The sequence below is a fragment of the Dermochelys coriacea genome, chromosome 8 (genome assembly GCF_009764565.3).
Source record: "Dermochelys coriacea isolate rDerCor1 chromosome 8, rDerCor1.pri.v4, whole genome shotgun sequence".
In the NCBI taxonomy this organism is placed as follows: domain Eukaryota; kingdom Metazoa; phylum Chordata; order Testudines; family Dermochelyidae; genus Dermochelys; species Dermochelys coriacea.
This window is the reverse complement of record NC_050075.1, coordinates 103,466,089-103,485,550: the sequence shown is the minus strand read 5'-3', so window position 1 is coordinate 103,485,550 and position 19,462 is coordinate 103,466,089. Positions and strand designations below refer to the sequence as shown.

Genomic DNA, 19,462 nt, shown 5'->3' with positions numbered 1-19,462 from the left:
CTACAGCTGCGGGGCATGATTAGATATTTATTACTGTCATTTACATGGAAAACTTAAGAAGCCAACCAAGTGGAACAGAAGGGGATTTAATTAATTATTATTATTTAACAATAGAAACCAGTTCAAAGATCGGGAAAGTGTCCTAATGTTGCATCACAGCAGTTGTGTGTGTTTTCTGAAGAGGTGGACAAAATGGTGTTTCCACTTCAGAGGTGTAATCAGCTTAGAATAAAATTTTGAGCGCTAACCCTCAAACTGTCACATAATTATCCTTTTTCCCCCCACCTTCCAGTCACCACACACTTCGTCCTGAATTTAGGGAGACAAGGAAAAAGTTCTGTCCAGATTTGCATTCCCTAAAATGAAATTGAGATGCATTTAGCCCAAACAGTATGCTGAATTTAAATGCCTATAACATTAGCAGTTCAGTTTTCTCCTTCTCCGAAGGTTTTATTTTGCTGTCAACAGTGTCAGAAGTTCACCTCACCTGGGGTGATGGCCTGGGAACTGTTTTGGGGGCTTTTGTTTTAAATATTATATATATATAGTTCTGCCTTAACGGAACTAAACTGCTTCATCGGAGATATAAATAATCACTCTTGAGAATTAAATGTGAATATTAAATACACCCAGGAAGGACTGAAGAATTTAAAAGGCTAGAAATAAAGTCTCCTGTTTCATGTTAGAAAAAAAGTGAATCTGAGACTTGAGTGAAATCGTTTTTAAATAATATTCCATATAAGTGTGTGTAGATATATTTCACACACACACTTCCGATCATTGTATACACACACAGATTTTGTCTTACTTCCAAATCGGTCTCAACAGAAACATGTACAAAATGATAGATGAAAAGGGAGGTAGTTGGAGAAAGCTTAGTGCATTCAAGCTACTGTGTGTTTGTGTAAACACAGATGGGATATTTTCGGCTGAAGTGTCCAATAGACAAAAAGTGCCCCAAAATCTGTAGCTGGAATAATGAACCCATCGCTGTAAGATAAGAATATGTAAGATTCCTTTACATCAGAAATACCCATATAAAGTTTTTTACACAGGAAAAGCAAGCGCATTGATTGCTCTTTGCCTCGTAGTTTCCCATCGTTTTGACGAGTTACATCTGGCAGAGGTTTCTGTGCCTACGTGGAGGATTTATATTGTGTTCCTACCTGATCTGGGTGCGTCAGAGAGAGGCTGCCAAGTTCGCTTTAAGCTCATTTTTCTTCAAGTCCTTCACATTTCGAATTAAAAACAGAACTCGGGACCTTTTCTGCGGGGGGCCGCGAAGTTTCCTGGCAGTAGACAGCCAGAGCGGCTCAATCGTTTTATGATTAAGCATGCCCGTCGATTAATAATTGTATCACTTAAGAGGGAAAGCCCTTGATTCCAACTGTTATCACTTAGCTGCAGGCCTGCTTGCAGGCTGCCCTTCAGAGGCACAACTGATTCCAACTTGTCCCTGTTTCTGAAGCTAGCAAAAGTTTCCGAGAGTCGGCTCGCCCCTACAAGCAGCTTCCCGTTCAGGACAAGGGCACAGAGAAAAGATTCCTATGTGCGCTCTCCGCCCCCCCCCCCCCCGCCACCCCTTTCAGGATTTGTATCAGGAGAGCGCCTCAGAAAAAGGAGAGGCGTGTGTGTTCTACATTGTCCCTTCTGTACCCCATCCTCCCCCCCCCCCCCCGAGCCTGAGAACCCCACTGCCTGGTCGAGTTTGGTGGTTAAAGAACTTGACAGGGTTACTTAGATGCTCACGTTTGCAGGTTCTGCAACGTGTCTTGTAATCACACGCGTGTGATGGTGCTCTGTGTAAGGGGAGAGACGTGTATCACCCACCCACCCCCCGCGATTATGCATTAAGCACATGTGTGCTGCTGATGAATGGGAGGGTCTGGGGAGGGTGTAAATGGCCGATTGCCTAGACAGAAGGTACTTGGCTAAACATTTACTTCCCTGCCTAAGCAGTGACGATGAATGGATGCCGTGTCCCTCTGCCCCCTTCCTTCTCCTTCCCTGCCCTATCTGTTATGCCATGGCCGGAGGGAAGACTCTGGCTGAGATGTATGGGATGTTTTGCGGTAAAATATGCATGCGGATCCCCATTTGGTTCGCCGGATAATGGAGGTGCAAATAGGTTTCGACTGCAGAGCCCTTCATTTATCAACTGCGCCTGACAATGCAAGTCCTGAGTTTATACACACCCTAAGTGAGCGCTTCTCCGAGTCCTGTCTCTACCCTCCCATCTCAAGTTCTGCGTTAGATAACTCGCAGCGAGAGAGCAGTTCTTTCCCTTCACCATTAGTTGTGCGGACTTATATTTAAAAGGCACGGGAGGAGGGAAATTCGGTGTTAAACTTCAAACCAGTTTGGGCTTCGTTTTTGTTTATACTCTGTCAGACGCACAATCTGAATGTTCACTCCCTCTCGGATGCCCGCCTGGCAGGAGAGACCTGTCCCAACCACTACTGAGCTTTAGTGACACTGGGGTCCGTCACCCCCTTTTCTTGTGCAAAGGGGCTTTTGTCTCTTCCCAGAATCTGTCTGATTTTTGCCTCCGGCTCTCTCTCACCAGGCTGTGTGGCTTATTAAAACATCATTATGTAAATAGGGTGAATTTTACAGTCTCCTATTTATTTCCTATAAATGAAGAGATGCGTTGTTAGCTATGTAGGCCCTTTGGCAAAAAAAGAAAGAGGAAAGAGAGAGACTCGAGCGGTAAAAGCAAAGTGTGTTTACAGCCAAGCCCAAACCTAAAGCAACCCCTCTCACTTTTCTAATTATGTATCTGCAGCGCTCAAGAGAGAACTGCCCCAACTAGGAAGGTTGACAGACATTCAGAGATTGGAAATGAAGCATTAAAACCCATATATTAACCTGCTTCCTTACATGCGGTATAACCTAATCGTTAGCTAAACGAATCAGTGAGTCTGAATTTTATTCACGTAGCCAACTGCTGAAAGTTTAAAAAAAAAAAAAAAAAAGACAAATTTCTTGCAGTTTTTTAAATGTAAGAAAAAATAACTCACAACCTTATTTTGGAGTAAACTAATATATTCCAAATGAAGCAAAACCCGAACAAATAAAAAGCTTTCTCTCTCAAAGGGACGAGTTAAGAGACTCCACAAAATCGGCAAGCATATGGCACGGGATTTTGATGGCACACGAGTTGTGAGAGTGGTGTCCCCCCCGCCCCGTTTCCTCAGTCACACATCTACATTTGATTTGCTTCCTTCAAAGGATTCGTTAGGGCATCAAATACACCCGGAGGGGGTTTGAAGTGTCTACAAGGAGAAAAAGAAACAAACAAACAACTCTACACTTAAAACGTGTCCTAAAACTTTATTTGAATAGAAAGAAGCCGCTCTGTAACGCCCCTTAAGCCTTCTGCAAAATGCCTCACCCCAAACCAAACTTTCCACACTTATGGATCGCCAAGAGCGGCAAACCATGCGTGCTAGGTAAGGAGAAGCCTCCTGCTAAAGTTAAAGCGCATGGTGACTGGGTTTTTTTTTTTTTTTTCTTGGAGGAGATCAGAAAGCGTCTTACCTTTTGAATGTTGCCCTAGGTTCTCTTCAGTGGAACCGGTCAAGCGGCGGGTGTAAAGTCTCACTCTGGAGCGTAGCCAGAAACCGGATTCGGAGCGGAGGGGCTGGGACAGCGGAGCGGAGTGCTGCCTTAAGAGCAGAGTCTGAGCCCTTTGCTGTCCCTGCCTCCCCCTTTCCTCTGTTCTCCTGCCTTGTTCCCAAGTTGTCTCAGGGTCCAGGGAAGCTGCCATCTACCGGGGGAGAGGGTTGAGGAAGGATTTTTAAAAGGAGCTTCACACAGACCTAGCAGCAACCGTGCAAGGTTTTCAATGGTCCTTCACCCTGTCAATCAAACCAGGGCTTGCGGATACATTTCTCTCTGCCCCCCCCCCCACTGGTTTTCTTTTCTTTTCTTTTTTTTTTTAATAAGACTTCTTACCAGTCATTTACTCCAAGTCTAGTCAGGTGTAAACGCCTAATTAAATCACTGGGAGATAATGGGAAGCCAGTCGTGGGAAGAGGGGAGACTCTTCTATCCTGGGTACAGGGACTGAGAGCTGGATGTGAGGAATCTGGGACATAGATTTGATTTGGGGTGGGGAAGGTGAGTACATATTTATAAACATGCCTACACACAGAGAGACACGTGTGTACATATTTATAAAATGTCCACACACACACCCACACCCCTTTTGGCTGAGGTTAGGCATCAGGAGGACTCTAAGGTAGACTCCTGCTTTATGGGGAAAATCCAACCTCCCCCCCCCCATAATGCCCTCAGATATGAATAAAGGGGCCAGTTTGGTTTCTTTTCTCGCAGGATCGCAGTGGAAACCAAACTTCTGGACACTTTCTTACATTTCAGTGAACACAGCTGTCTTATTTCCCACACCGCAAAGACATTGGCCGGGTCTATGCTAAAAAAGTCAGGCCGACCCATCTCTACAGGCTCTGGGATGTAAAAATGTTTGTTCTACCACGGGCCCGATTCTGTCCTCACACGCATCTTCTGTGTCCAAGTGAGAGCAGAAGGAACAAGGTGTATCTCTGATATTTTCTATAAGTATCGCCATGCAGGAGTGGAACTTGCAGTTGTCCTGTTCCCTAGTGGGGACTCCTACAGCCCCAGCCCAGGGAAGCTTGAGGTTATGTAGATTTGTATAGGTCGAGGTTAGTCTGGGTCTATTAGAAACACTGTCAACGTTTTAGTTGTTTTTAAACATTCTTTCTTGCAAAAGAAAACAAAGAGGATCCGGGGGGAAATTAACGAAGGCCCTTCCCCTATTGTAGGAAGACCTCCAAGGAGCACACTCCAAGCAAGGTAAGGATGACGGAATGTGTGGTTACTTGTAGACCACTTCAATACACCCCTGCTTAAGGGAAAGAAGCCGCAACCAGACTGTGAGAGATTTGGTTTTCACAAATCATCAGTCCAAAGAGAGGAACAAGAGGGAGGAAAAACAAATTAAATAGGAGAGGCTAAGTGCCTGGATGTGAAGGGAATAAATATTAATATTTTCTCCCCATGCTTTTTACTCTCATTTCCCCCTGAATACTCCTGCACTTAAACTTTGCAGGTATCTTCCAGGCTGTCTGCAGTCTGAAGGCAGCTCTCAGGGCTAGTTATTTGGCCGAGTTGACTAACTGGAGCGTTAGTTTTATTTGCTTTTCAGCTTTGTCATGCCTTTGCAGCAGCAAAGAGCAGTTTAAAGCCTTTAGAGGGATTGCTAATAGATGCCAGGGTACTTGCCTTTCGATTCTCTCCCAGCCCAGAAGGATTTAGGATGGGATTGAGGAGACAAGACGCCATTTCAGGCTCCAAAACACCCTGTTTTAAAATGACTGCGGGTAAGAGGATTAAAACAATAATACCCTTCTCTTCTTGAAGGGTTCCCCCCCCCTCCTATAGAAAAGATTTTTTTCTCCCAGAGCAAAACCGTTTAGGCAAGGGAATTAAGGAAACAAGAAAGAAGGGGTGTGGGGGGGAAGGGGGAGAGGGAAGTACCTTTTAATTTAAGTTTGCATATTTTGTATACATTCTGCCCCAAAAGAAGGGGAGGGGCGCATCTGAAAGTGTTCGTATGTGCAGGGCCGCAGAATACCCAAGGGGTCATTTTTGCCGAGGGATGGGGAAAGCGAGTGAATGTCCCAGAAGGGGGGGGGAATCTATTTAAATATATTCACATACAGCCCGTGCTGGAAGAGGGCAGGGGATGAATGGTGAATAAAGGCAAAGCAAACCTCAGCCGGAGGTGGTGCTTGGGATATTTGAGTTTCGCCTGTGTCCCCGACCCCAACTTCCAACTTGTGGGGTGGGTGGGTGTGCAAAGAATATAGGGTGGGGACGGGTCCGCATGGCTCTTATGCAGTGTTGTAGAGGGAAAACCCCAGCCTTCCCGTGGCGTTGACTCTTACATTTTCCTCCCTAGCCAGGCAGTCTCCGATTGCGAAATAAAACGGGGGCACTTGGAAGGGTACCCAAGAGTTTAATCAATTTCGTGTCAATTTCCCTCTCTCCCAGACGTGCCCCCTAGAAAGCATCCCGTAGTGTTTGCATGTGGCAAACAGTTTCCCAGCAAAGGAGAACCAAAACACAGGGTGTTGGGGTTTTTTGTTTTTTGTTTTTTTTTGGGGGGGGGGTTTTGGTTGTTGTTGCTGCTATTATTAATGATCACCAGCTCCTGTACTTTACACTGATTTTTAAAAAAATGAGACATAAGGTTTGGTTCAAAGTGTTTGTCACCCCTAATCTTCGATGAACGGTGCCATAAAACAGAGGAACTAAGCGCCTACCCACTCACCCTCAACAAAATAAGGTAGCGTTTAGATAGTAGATTTTTTAAATTCTAGGATGAAAACGACCAAGGTTTCTCCCCGGTTTTTAAATCACATTCTCCTCTCAACTCAAGTGAATTAAAATTAGTTCATCAAATGCCCTGGCAATGGCATAGGCGGAGCACGAAGAGATATGATACGTCCCAATCAATCGTTTTCTTCAAAACGACATACGAAATCGCCATGACCCTTCCCTCCTTTCCTCCACACCAGCCCCAAGAAAATCCTTGGTGGAGGAACTTTTGGTTGTCTGGGGAGGCGTAGTTAATGGGAGTTGTGCCAGGGGCATCTCGGATTTGGGAAGACACTGTCCTTCCCCTCTTTTCCAAACCACCTTCTCTCCTGGGCATAACAGCGCCTGGGAAGTTTGTAACAACTTACTTGAGCCCTCTCATTTATTTGGTGTCATCTCCTGAGGTTGGGAGCCCATGACACGGGTTTAATCGGTGGTGGCAGAACTGTTGCATACAGCTCAGAATAATAATGCCCAGTTCCCAATTCTCCCTGCATAGGATCCCCGATATTCCCTCTCTCCCTAGCAACTGAGGTCCTGACAAAAGGATATTTTTAGCTGGCTTTAAATTTTTTCTTGCAGAAGAAATGACAAAAGGGTAACCGAAAAGTAAATATCTCCCCAATGTGTACGTGCAGCATCACAAATCAAATGAACAGATTTCTGCTTTTAACTCACCCTTAACAAGTAACTAGCTCCATTTAATTCTTTGCGTATTTAGACAAATAGATGAACGATATATTTAGGAAGGAGTAACCTGAGTCCTAAGGTGCCACAAGTCCTCCTTTTCTTTTTGCGGATACAGACTAACACGGCTGCTACTCTGAAACCTTAATTAAATAGTTCTTTCTGGCTAGTTTGTTCTACCTGATCTATTGTATTTATGCCCTGCTTTAATGTATAGATGTGGGCAATATATCAACGCACAAATAAACCTAAGAGAGTTATATTGAAAATAGACACAGTTTGCCTCTAAAACACTGGTATATTGTAGCTCTCTAGGGATGCGATTTATACAGGAAAGAAGAACACAATGTCAGAAATACTTTGTTTTCATTTTGAAAAATGATTTCATTTTGTTGGGACACTTGGTAAAACATTTCTTCCCTGTCGATTCTCCCCTCCCCTTTTATTTACCCAGTGGAAATAAGTTGCTCTACAAAGTTTTAGTTTAAAGTCCATGCGACAGGATTTTTGTTTTTCTTGGGGGAAAAAATATACATCTATATTTCAAGCATTGTAAAAAACGGGGAGTGGAGCAAATATTGCAAATGTTCATTTAGAACGTTTTCGTCTGCAACCCAAAATCACACACACACACACACACACACACACACACACACACACACACACACACACACACACACACACACACACACACACACACACACACACTCCAAACGCTATTGATCTTAAGCTTGAGAGAGAAAAAAATTTATTCGTTCTCCAGTTGGAAAGAATATTTTATTAATATTAACTGGAATATTTTGGTTAACTGATTGGGTCTAGTCATTAGAAAAACCTCACCTTTCAAGACTATTCATTACATCTTTGCTAAGTGATTACAGACCTTTGGGGGGGGGGGGTTGTGTGTGTGTGTGTGTGTGTGTAAATATTAATCCACATCCACCTGAATACCTAGAAGTTAAATACAACTAATTCTTTTCATTTTGAAACTGCTACATTTAAAGTTTCAGTGGAATAAGCACTGCATAAGGTTGGAGGAAATGTATGCGCTTTTCTCCCATTTCATTTGTAAGTTAATTTTGACATAAATTCCCTATTTCTTGGTGGTGGTGGTGGTGGTTTTTTTTAATCCAGCAAATATAAAAATCATATGTTGAAGAGAAAATTATTTTGTGTTAATGGTTCAGCATCAGCTAGAAAAAAACACCCCAAGTTGTTCAATCTTTAAACAGTTAGTGCATTAAACACACACAACTCTCTCTCTCTCTCTCTCTCTCTCTCTTTCATAGTTTTGGTAAATTATTTGCATTCTGATCAGGGGAGCAAGAGGTTCTTAGTATATTCACAAACTAATTTTAGATTGCCAAAGTTATTTTTTTGTCTAACCCCTTGGAATATGGACAATATAGAAAACTGCAAACAACTGCAAGCTCTCTCTCCCTGCATCTATGGCAGGTACAGTTCAAAATGATTTATAGTCACCTCAAATTATAATGGTAACAAGGTCTTAAAATAGCTACTTAACCAAATCAAGGCCACTTCTTATTGTTTTTTTGTTTTTTTTCGGGATGGGGCATTTTTTTTTGGTTTGAAATGTTCCAGACATTGTCCAGTACTTTGTCCTCTATGCCAACTGCATTCGTGTGAGACTGAGAGGGGATTAACTTGTGAACTTTTAAAAATCAGAACTTAAATGAGAAGCAAATCTAGGCCACAGCTCATTGTGGGAACCGTTTCTTAAGCAATTAAAGCGAGAAGAAATTCCTCTCAGCCTTTTTCCTTAAAGCAGCTTTCTGAAGGATTTAAGGAGGACTAATGTCCAGTCCATCAAGAAAGATTTAAACTGCACAGTGATATAGAAAATCTCCACTTGCTGTTATTTAAAGGGGCACTATCACCATTTCCATAAGACCCTTGACATTGTTTCTTTAATCTTGTTTATAAACTTAAACAGATTTAAAAAGTTTTTCCCCTGCCTCCTTTCCCCCCCTCCTCCATGAATTCATTGAAAATATATTCCATGCAGTATTTGAAAAAGTCCTAAACAGGCTCACTTTTAAGGATTTTCTGTTACTAAAATGTCTCAAGCCATAGCTGCTGTATTTCTTCTTTTGCTCTTGGAGACAAGTCCAAGATTAGTGGAGGGGGAGAGAATTTATATTTCACCAGGGTCCACGCTGCCATAAAAGTTCCTAATTTGGAACACATAACACATCTCTAAACAAAAAAACAAAACAAAACAAAACAAAAAAACCCTGCTCCCCAATACAACCACCCACACACAACTCTCATACCACATTTGCTTCACCTTTAGTGTGTTCCAAATATTTAATGTGAACTGATTTTTAAAAAAATAAAAGCCCCATGCCATGTCAGATTTAGTCCCTTTATTTTCCCCTTCCAATGAACCCCATGGGGATCACTGTAGTTTGGAACCTGTACTGTCCCTCTGCTAAATCCTATGTCCTTAACATGAATTCTGGACCTATTATCTGCTTGATGCTGGATTCTACACAGTTCCCCAGAAGTGAGCAAGGCTTCTCTGCCCTATTCCTAAAATCTGGACTATATAGCACTGTGGGAAACACCTGCTAACCTTATTCCAGCCAACCAGTTCTCCCTTAAGCTTTTTTTGCCTTTTTTCATGTGAACACCTTGGAGTCACCAAACCTTGGGTGCTTATAGCTAATTAATAGCCCTAATGATATTTTTCCAACTCCATGAATACATTATGTTTGCAATCCAAAAAGGCTGTAGCCTCTGTGCCTCTATTCAAGGGTACTTCAACATCTGCTCATTTAAGGGCAATTAATCATTTTGATATATGGTTTAAAATTGACTGCTTCCAAGGGACTTTTTTGACAAGAATAACAAAGCAATTTGCCAGGAGCCATCTTCTGGACATGTTATTAGCAAAGCCTTCATCTTAAAGGTTTTTTTTTTTTTTTTCCAGATCAGATTTAGGTACCTGCTTTAAAGGGACCACGCCCTTTCTCTTTCTTTTTAACACCTCTTTGGAATCTTCTCAAATCCTTTTATTCATGACAAGAGATCTTTCCCAACTTGAACCTCTCTACAGAAAGTTTATACCTTGATTGCAATGTCACGTCTTTTATCATTTTGATCCTCCAACATAAGGTGAGCTGAATGTCATGAAACATGGAGAAAGCTTGATTCCCCCTCTCTCTTTCTTGATTTTCTGTTTTTGCTTAATTACAATAGTTTGGCTATTTTTATGTTTTCAGCAAAATCCTGCAGTATTATTATTATTATTATTAATAAAAAAATTGAATTGTGGGCCCAATCCTGCTCCCAATTGAAGTCAAGAGGATTTTTGCCATTAGCTTCAGTTTGTAACAGAAATAAATCATTTGCTACTTTACCCTATTATTTCAAATATACCAAGAATATTAGGAAAACCAGGCTAAAAGATCAATTTTTTTCCGCCTCTGGTTCCTGGTAAGGAGGATAGCGGAAAGAATACAAAGGGAAGTCTGTAGTGTGGATGGAATATAAAGTTTGGTAACAACAGGTCGATGTTATTAGTTGTGTGTGTGTGTTATGGGAATGCTCAGAGGCCTCAGCCAAGATCAGGGCCCCATTTGTGCTTGGAGCTGTACAAACACATAGTGGAAAAACAATCCCTACCCTGAAGTGCTTTACATAGACAAGCCAGACCAAGGGGAATGAGAAGGACATAAAGGTGAAGTGACTTGTTTAAGATGCTCTAAACCAGAACCCCTGACACCTTTTCCCCCCAGCTATATTTATCCGTGATCCAAGCCCATGAGTACCATTACCTGTAACATATCCCTGCTGATCTGAACACATGACCTGGGGAAAATGTTGCTTAAGGAGCTAAACTCCATCCTTTTTTGACTTATGGTGTCATCTGCCAACAACTAGCTTGCAATGCAAGTCCAGATCTGAATCCTCTCAGCTCACTTGGAGAAATACACAAATAAAAAACATTCAATATGTATTCATTTTCTTTAGGATAGTTTTCACACTTGAGGGATCTCAAGAACTCCTAAATGTTAATTTAGAGTGTGATTCAAAGCCTGTTGTAGTCTTGCCATTGACTTCAATGTGTTTTGGATAAGACCTTTGGTGAACATTTGCCGATTTTAGCTGCTCTTCGGAACTCGACTGCGTATTTATCACTCAGGCTGAAGCTAGAATGGAAACATCCATATTTCCTTATATTACAGAGAGCGTGTCAAAAAATAGGTTTCTCCCATAGACAATTTCAGTTTTCACTGGATATTTGCATACCAAAAAAATTCAGTGGAAAACTGAAATATTTTGATTTAAACTAGGACTGTCGATTAATCACGGTTAACTCACATGATTAGCTCAAAAATTAATCGTGACTAATTGCACTGTTAAACAATAAAATACCAATTGAAATTTATTAACTATTTCTGGATGTTTTATTGATTTCTATTGCAACACAGTATAAAAGTGTACAATGCTCACTTTATATTATTATTTTTGATTAAAAATTATTTGCACTGTAAAAGTAATAAACAAAATAAATAGTATTTTTCAATTCACCTCATACAAGTACTGTAATGCAATATCTTTATCGTGAAAGTATAACTAACCAATGTAGATTTTTTTTGTTATATAACTGCACTCAAAAATACAACAATGTAAAACTTTAGAGCTTACAAGTCCACTCAGTCCGATTTCTTGATCAGCCAATAACTAAGACAAACAAGTTAGTTTACATTTATGGGAGATATTGCTGCCTGCTTCTTATTTACAATGTCACCTGAAAGTTAGAACAGGCATTCTCATGGCACTTTTGTAGCCAGCATTGCAAGGTATTTGTGCCACATATGCTAAACATTCATATGCCCCTTCATGCTTCAGACACCATTCCAGAGGACATGCTTCCATGCTGAGGATACTCATTAAAAAATAATGCATTAATTAAATGTGACTGAACTCCTTGGGGGAGAATTGTATGTTTCCTGTTCTGTTTTACCCGCATTGTGCCATATATTTCATGTTATATCAGTCTCGGATGATGACCCAGCACATGTTCATTTTAAGAATACTTTCACTGCAGATTTGACAAAATGCAAAGAAGGTACCAATGTGTGATTTCTAAAAATAGCTACATCACTCGACTCAAGGTTTAAGAATCTGAAGTGCTCTCCAAAATCTGAGAGGGACGAGATATGGAGCATGCTTTCAGAAGTCTTAAAAGAGCAACACTGATCTGGAAACTACAGAACCCGAACTACAAAAAAAAGAAAATCAACCTTCTGCTGGTGGCATCTGGCTCAGATGATGAAAATGAACATGCATCGGTCTACTCTGCTTCAGATTGTTATTGAGCAGAACCCGTCATCAGCATGGACGCATGTCCTCTGGATTGGTGGTCGAAGCATGAAGGGACATATGCATAGCATATCTGGCACATAAATCTCTTGTGACGCTGGCTACAACACTGTCATGCGAATGCCTGTTCTCACTTTCAGGTGACATTGTAAACAAGAAGTGGCCAGCATTACATCCTGCATACGTAAACAAACTTGTTTGAGCGATAGGCTGAAGAAGAAGTAGGACTGAGTGGACTTGTAGGCTCTAAAGTTTTACATTGTTTTATTTTTGAATGCAGTTTTTTTTACATAATTCTACATTTGTACATAATTCTACATTTGTAAGTTCAACTTTCATGATAGAAAAGGAGTACTTGTGGCACCTTAGAGACTAACAAATTTATTTGAGCATAAGCTTTCGTGAGCTACAGTTCACTTCATCGGAATGTATCCGATGAAGTGAGCTGTAGCTCACGAAAGCTTATGCTCAAATAAATTTGTTAGTCTCTAAGGTGCCACAAGTATTCCTTTTCTTTTTGCGAATACAGACTAACACGGCTGCTACTCTGAAATCTTTCATGATAGAGATTGCACTACAGTACTTGTATTAGGTGAATTGAAAAATACTATTTCTTTTGTTTTTTTACAGTGCAAATATTTGTAATAAAAATAAATATAAACTGAGCACTGTACATTTTGTATTCGGTGTTGTAATTGAAATCAATATATTTGAAAATGTAGAAAACATCCAAAATATTTAAATAAATGGTATTCTATTATTGTTTAACAGTGAGATTAATCATGATTAATTTTTTTAATCACTTGACAGCCCTAATTTAAATATGCTGCTGTGATGCATCAGGGGAGTTGTAGTTTGGTTGCCACAAGCTCCCATTCTCTTCTATAAATTGAGCTCTCTGGTTGGACTACATCTCCCATGATGCCCCATGGTCTCCCTTCTTGGTGCATCACGGGAGTTGCTGGCCATGGTGCAGCATGGCAGATATAGTCTGGCTGGGGATCCTGGCCCACAGAAGAGAATGGGGACATATGAGGCAACAGAACTGCAACTCCCATGAGGCATAATGGCAGCATTTCCAAAGGGATATGTTTCAGTTTGGGGGCATTTAGGATTTTTGACCAAAAAAAATCATAATTTTCCACAGGAAGCTGATGCTCTTTGTGAGGAATTTTATTTTGTCAGAAAACTGTTATGCTGAGAAACAGTATAGATGGAAGATTTTTGACCAACCTTAGTATTAAACATCACGTCAGTCAGGCAGGCAGGCCATAGTTCAATCTGACTCATGCATATGCGTAAAGTTAAGCATGTGCTTTGCTGAACAGGGATGGCCTTAAGCGCATTCTGAAGAACTTTCTTGAACTGGTGCCTGAATGACTAGTCCCAGTGGTGGGGAACTTTGTTTGAAATTCACTCATGGATTAATTTAGCAGGAAATAAACCTTTATGGCTTCGCAACTCTTCTGCTTAAATTCACAGCGAACAAATCCATATACCTGCCTTCCTAAGATTCCTTTATGGCATGGTCTTCCCTGTGATTTTTATATTCTCTCTGCTCATTGGAAACACTGTGGGATGCTGGCTGGCTTGAGAAAAGCGTTTCATTGCTGGAAAATGATCCAGCCACTTCTTTTAAAGGTTGGTAGCTGTACACGTGGGTGACGATTTAGATTTTGTTATTTGCACATTGAAGAGACTTATCAAAAGGCAAAAGGCTGCAGAAATGCCCAGGAATGTGGGTATTTCTAGGCACTGCTCTCTAGTTCCTGGAGTGACATAAAATATTCCACTTTCTTCTGTGTTTTACAACTTATGCACTGCAGGAAAAATAATCCTTAATGCTCATTTTTTTCTGTCTCCTCTGCTTTTCCTAACTCAGCTTTGTAAAATTCAGCAGCAAAGGATCTCAGACTCTCTCACTTGTCTTTCCTTTTGCAGCTCTGCCACCCTGTTTAGTTCGTTTTACAGTTGACTTATGTTTACTAGAAGTACTGATCAGCTTCTCTCGGTTTGGAAAGGTGGTCTTGTGGTTCAGGCACTCCAATGAGACTCAGGGGATCTGGGTTGAATTCCCAGCTTTGCCACCCATTCCCTGACTGAACTTGGGCAAGTCATGTGATCTCCATGCCTCAGTTTCCCATCTGCAGTAGTGCTGCCCTGTCACACTGGCAGGGCATGAGGACAGATTCATTCACATACATGATTCCTGCATGTAAAGCCTACACACTCGCACATCTATGTTAGATGCAAAAGTTTTGGAACTCGGCTTTCAGGCTTGAATCAAGGACCTGATATGAAGCACAGTGAACTCAATGGACAAAACTCCCATTGATTTCACTGGCCTTTGGATCAGGCCCCAAATGAGCATGGGACTAACAGCATCTTTTAATTCATTGAATGTTTTGCCATATTCACCATGCACCACAAAAGCCACAGTGTTCAACACATCAGCACTGCAGAAATGATGCAACAGGTCTTAGCTTCTAGGACTTCACCTGTCACAGTGATTTCCATTCAAGTTTTGTGAAGAAATGAACACATTCAAAGAGAACATGTGACAGTCCTCATTCATTCCTATTTTAAGGAATTTGGGAAAGGGATTGTAATTTTTTTGGTTGGCTTGGATTGTCTCTTCATATGTGAATATAATACAGTTCCTACTACAATAGGATCTTGATCCTAACCAGGGCCTTTAAATACTATTAAAATACAAATACAGAAAGAGAAGTCCCCTAGAAATCTTTAGATTTTCAAGTAGCGTCATCATCAAGGGACTGCTAATATTATGTAGTTGGAAATAGTCCATCACCGTGGTTTAGAGAGACAAAGTGGGTGAAGAAATATCTTTTATTGGACCAACTTCTGTCAGATTGTTGTAATAAGCTACAAATCCCTATGAAGACCATGATTTTTAGTGTCTAGCAAAGTTTTTCGCTTAATACAACCATCTGTAACCCAGTAACTCCCCGTTTTGTCCTTTTGACTATAGGAATATTAATGGAATAACTACCTCCAATGGGCCCTTAGAATATGTGCTAACTACTTTTGCTAAACTATCTGTTCTACCTTGTATTTAGCTATGACACTCGAAGGATCTTTCCCAAACATGAGGAAGAGCTCTGCGTAGCTCAAAAGCTTGTCTCTTTCACCAATAGAAGTCACTGATTCATATTGCCTCCCGCACCTTGTCGCTATTTAATCCTGGGATTGGCACATCGACAACAATACTGCATATCATCACAGTGGTTCTTCACCTTTGCTATTGCTGGTTCTTCTCTGGCCCCCATTTCCAAAATATCTGGGCACCTTATAATCCATGATGAATTAATTCTCACTATGCCCCGGTGAGGTAGGACAGGTCTGTTGCCCTATTTTAAAGATGGGGACCTGAAGCACAGGGAGAGCAGCGAATTGCACTCTGATCTTCCAAGGCACATGCTAGTGCCCTAGCCATTGCATGATGCTTCCTCTCCTTTTTCCAGCCCAGGACTCCCTCCAGCACATGTAGCTAGTGGGAAGAGTAGGGCAGCTTTGACTCTCAGGTCTGTTAGGTTTTACCTCTCTACAGAGCTGGTAGTGAAAATGGCAAGGCAGCTCTGCTTCCCATGAACATGAACCCAACCCAATATAGCCGAGGCTTGACAAAGCCCTGGCTGGGATGATTTAGTTGGTGTCGGTCCTGGTTTGAGCAGAGGGTTGGACTAGATGACCTCCTGAGGTCTCTTCCAACCATAGTATTCTATGATTCTACCCCACTCTGACCCACTGAAGTCAATGGAAGTTTTGTCATTGGCTTCAATGGGACTAAAAACTGTTCCAAAACCAACTTATCAAGACTGGAATTATCCATCTAACTCCAACATCTTTACAGAACAGTTTGAACCAAATCCTGGTCTCTTCAATCTCAGTGGGAGTTTTGCCTTTGACTTCAGTGTTGCCAGTAGGATCAAATTCTGCTCTGGGAATCTAGAGTAATTTCATGGCAACCAATTAAATGTATCTGCATTCGCTCCAGTGTGATTTAGAGTTGAATCAGGCCCTGGGGTAGCTGTATGACTTGCAGAGGGCTGTGATGCTTTCAGTTGGGCTGTACGTTGGCCCAAGTGTGAAATAATGGATATGTTTCCTTTGGGTCAAGCCCACTTCACACACAGCTTTCAGGAGAAGTGTGGGAACATGGGTGGAGTAGGAGAGAGAAAATTGAGCTTGGTTAGCAGCTCCAGTTCTTGTGTTCACTTGGAGCTGCTGGGTCCTCCCTTGGCCTTCACTGCTACAGTCCACACTGGCTTCCCTAGGTTAGCTTGGAGACCCTGACAGGGTCTGACACCTGTACAGCTCTTAGATCTGCCCTAAGGTGGATCATGGGTTGTGCCGAGGGCCTCTGCATCATGGACTTATTTCAATCTTTGGTGCTTGATTTTGTCCCCATTGAAGTCAGTGCGTGTTTTGACATTGGCACCAAGCGCAATCAGGATTCGCCCTTGGTGTATTCATTTATGACCCAGTAGCATTTGCAAAACAAAACCCTAAAGTACCAAGCTCCATAAAGCCTGCACTACTGAAGATTCTTTCTATGCTGGTTTAAAAAACAAACAAACAAAAAAAAACAACTTTAGGTAGGTAATTCATGACATGAAATATGTTGAGCCACTACATTATTAGAAAAGATTTGTCATCTCTCTCTTTCTCTCAGTTGCATATAACTCTATTTCCAGACTATTATAGTATAAAATATATTTTACAAGAGTTTTACCTACAGGTGACTTGCTCTTTATTACTGGATGTGGGAAAAATCAATACTTTTGTAACTAGAAGATCATTTATTTTGCTTTTTGAAACATTTTTCAACAGTGGGAGTACAGCTAAGCCCTGCAAAGCTATGATTAAGAATTATAGACTCTACTTTTCCCATCCTCTCCTACCCCCTAACCTATTGTTGACTCAAATATATGTGAATTTTCAAACCCAGACCAACATACCTTGTAGCCAAGGCTGGCATTATCTATAGAAAGAATTTTTTACACTTGTGATAATTTCAGAGGGGGAATCAACTTAATATAAATGTAGCTGTCAACATTTGGAATATGAACACATTCTGGTTCACTATGAAGCCCATGTCTACAATTCCACACTGGGGACAAATCAAAAATTGCTGCTGACTGATAATGCATTTCTAAAGCCATGCAGCTCTTGACGGAGTCAATGAGACCACTATGCCAGCTGGGTTTTTACCTTCTGATTTGTTTTGAAGGTCGTCTGATGCAAAAGAGACTTTAGATGACAGGTTGGGTTTTTAGGAGGTTCATCATCAAGTCATACAACCCCAGTTTCTTGCAATCATCTATTAAAAAAAAAGCCACAAGATTTATACAGGATAAAGGAAAGATTCTTTTTCTAATCAAGATGAGTTTGCTATCTCAGATTTATAATTCTTTCTGCAATAGCCGGAGCTGGTAGAAAGCTTAATCAAGCATAGATAATCTTAAGGAGAAGAAGTGTACATGTATTATGTAGTGTTTGGGAGGGAAAAATCAGAATACACAATAGAAAGGTCAGTTGAAAATGCTTCAGCCTTTTGGTGCAATAAACTATTCATAGCTTGATACAAAGTCTGTTTGGAAAGAAAGCAGTTTGCCTTCAGATGCATGTGAAAGAAGAAATAAATGGCATCTGTATTCCACATTAGCACTGGGTTTTATTCACTGTCATAGTCGACTTATGCCAACCAATTGTTGGAACAACAGGTAACAATATGTAATTATGACAGATGGGAATATAGGCAGACTGCGTGATTCATAGCAGATGAAAGCACTTTATTAGCAGAGACTTTAGTGAGAACTGCGTGACCTATACCATGAAGGCAGTTCCATCTATCTGCAGCAGCAGCATTCAGACTCTAGTAGCAGAAAAGAAAAATCAGCCCCCAGTGAAGAGCAACTAGCTAGAGATGGAACCCGGGCATTGTACAGATGATGCTAGGTAGGAAGAAGGAAGTCCTCCACCCCCATACTATTGAGGACATCTGCATCTGAGAGCCCACAGCCTTGGGATTCTTTTGGACTCTTCAGTGCTATTAGATATTTAACTAACCACAGTGGTATAAAATGCCCATCGGGCCAGAAGGTTGAACCCCGTCCTAGTGGACACAGACCTGGCCATGCTGATCCATGCATTCATGACCTCCAGGCTTGCTTAATGCAGCCTGTAGTTGGGATGAAACCATTTCCCCTATGGAAAAGACCAAGTGCTACCAACCTGAACAGCCCCTTCTGCTTAGCCACACATATCATCCTGAACACGTCAACATTTCGACATTTTGAAACGGATTTTTTTTTTTTAGAATTTGCATTCCATGGAAAATGTTGAAATTTCAATTTTTGGTCCTGTTTTGTGATGAACGCAGTTGTTGAAATATCCAAGTTTCCTGTGGAAATTCTGAATTTTCCTCACTGCTAACTGTTGTTATTTCTATTTTCAAGTATATGGAAAGTACGAAGATAAAACAGTGATGGGGCCATATAAGTGCCTAGATTGATAAAATAACCGCGTTTTATCATCAAACAGGCTTAGGGAAGAGTTAAGCATGTTTAGAACAGAACAATGAGTATGACAAGTTTAATTAACATGGTCATCCAATCAGATAAAGATTGGAGTGTGAGCTTTGTTAATTAGAGCTCACTGAGGGATCTGACTATCTGTCTGCCATCAGTCTGAAGAAGTCTGGCTCTATTAATGGCACATCACCCACCTGTGTCTATGGCTTTTCTCAAGTGTTGGTTATACTGGTTAAGCAGGGGTGAAAGTGGGCTGGTATGGCATACCGATAAGAAGCCATACCGGCCCATATGCAGCCGATGTTAAAGGGCTGCCATGGCAGTGCTTTAACATCACTGCCCCTTTTGCCCCCACCTGTCGGTGGCCCTGCCGGTAGGGACAGTACTGGCAGGGGTACCGATGGCGGGGGCCAAAGGGGTAGCTGCTCCAGGGTTGACGATTTAAAAGGGCCTGGGGCTCCCAGCTGCCACCGCTGCTACCACCGCCGTTGACCCCCCCA

At 41.5% G+C, this 19,462-nt stretch overlaps 1 protein-coding gene across 4 annotated transcripts in view; it reads right to left on the bottom strand.

Moving 5' to 3' along the window:
• Window positions 1–3,917, bottom strand: part of DMBX1 (diencephalon/mesencephalon homeobox 1) — a 34,239-nt gene extending 30,322 nt beyond the window's left edge. For 2 of the 4 annotated variants that reach the window (XM_038413589.2, XM_038413586.2), the window contains exon 1: window positions 3,541–3,917. The gene's annotated coding sequence lies outside the window, so the exon portion shown is untranslated. Of the gene's footprint in view, window positions 1–1,166; window positions 1,302–3,540 lie in introns of those variants that run through there. The other 2 variants (XM_038413587.2, XM_038413585.2) reach the window with 1 other exon arrangement.
• Between the last annotated feature and the right edge of the window lie 15,545 nt (window positions 3,918–19,462).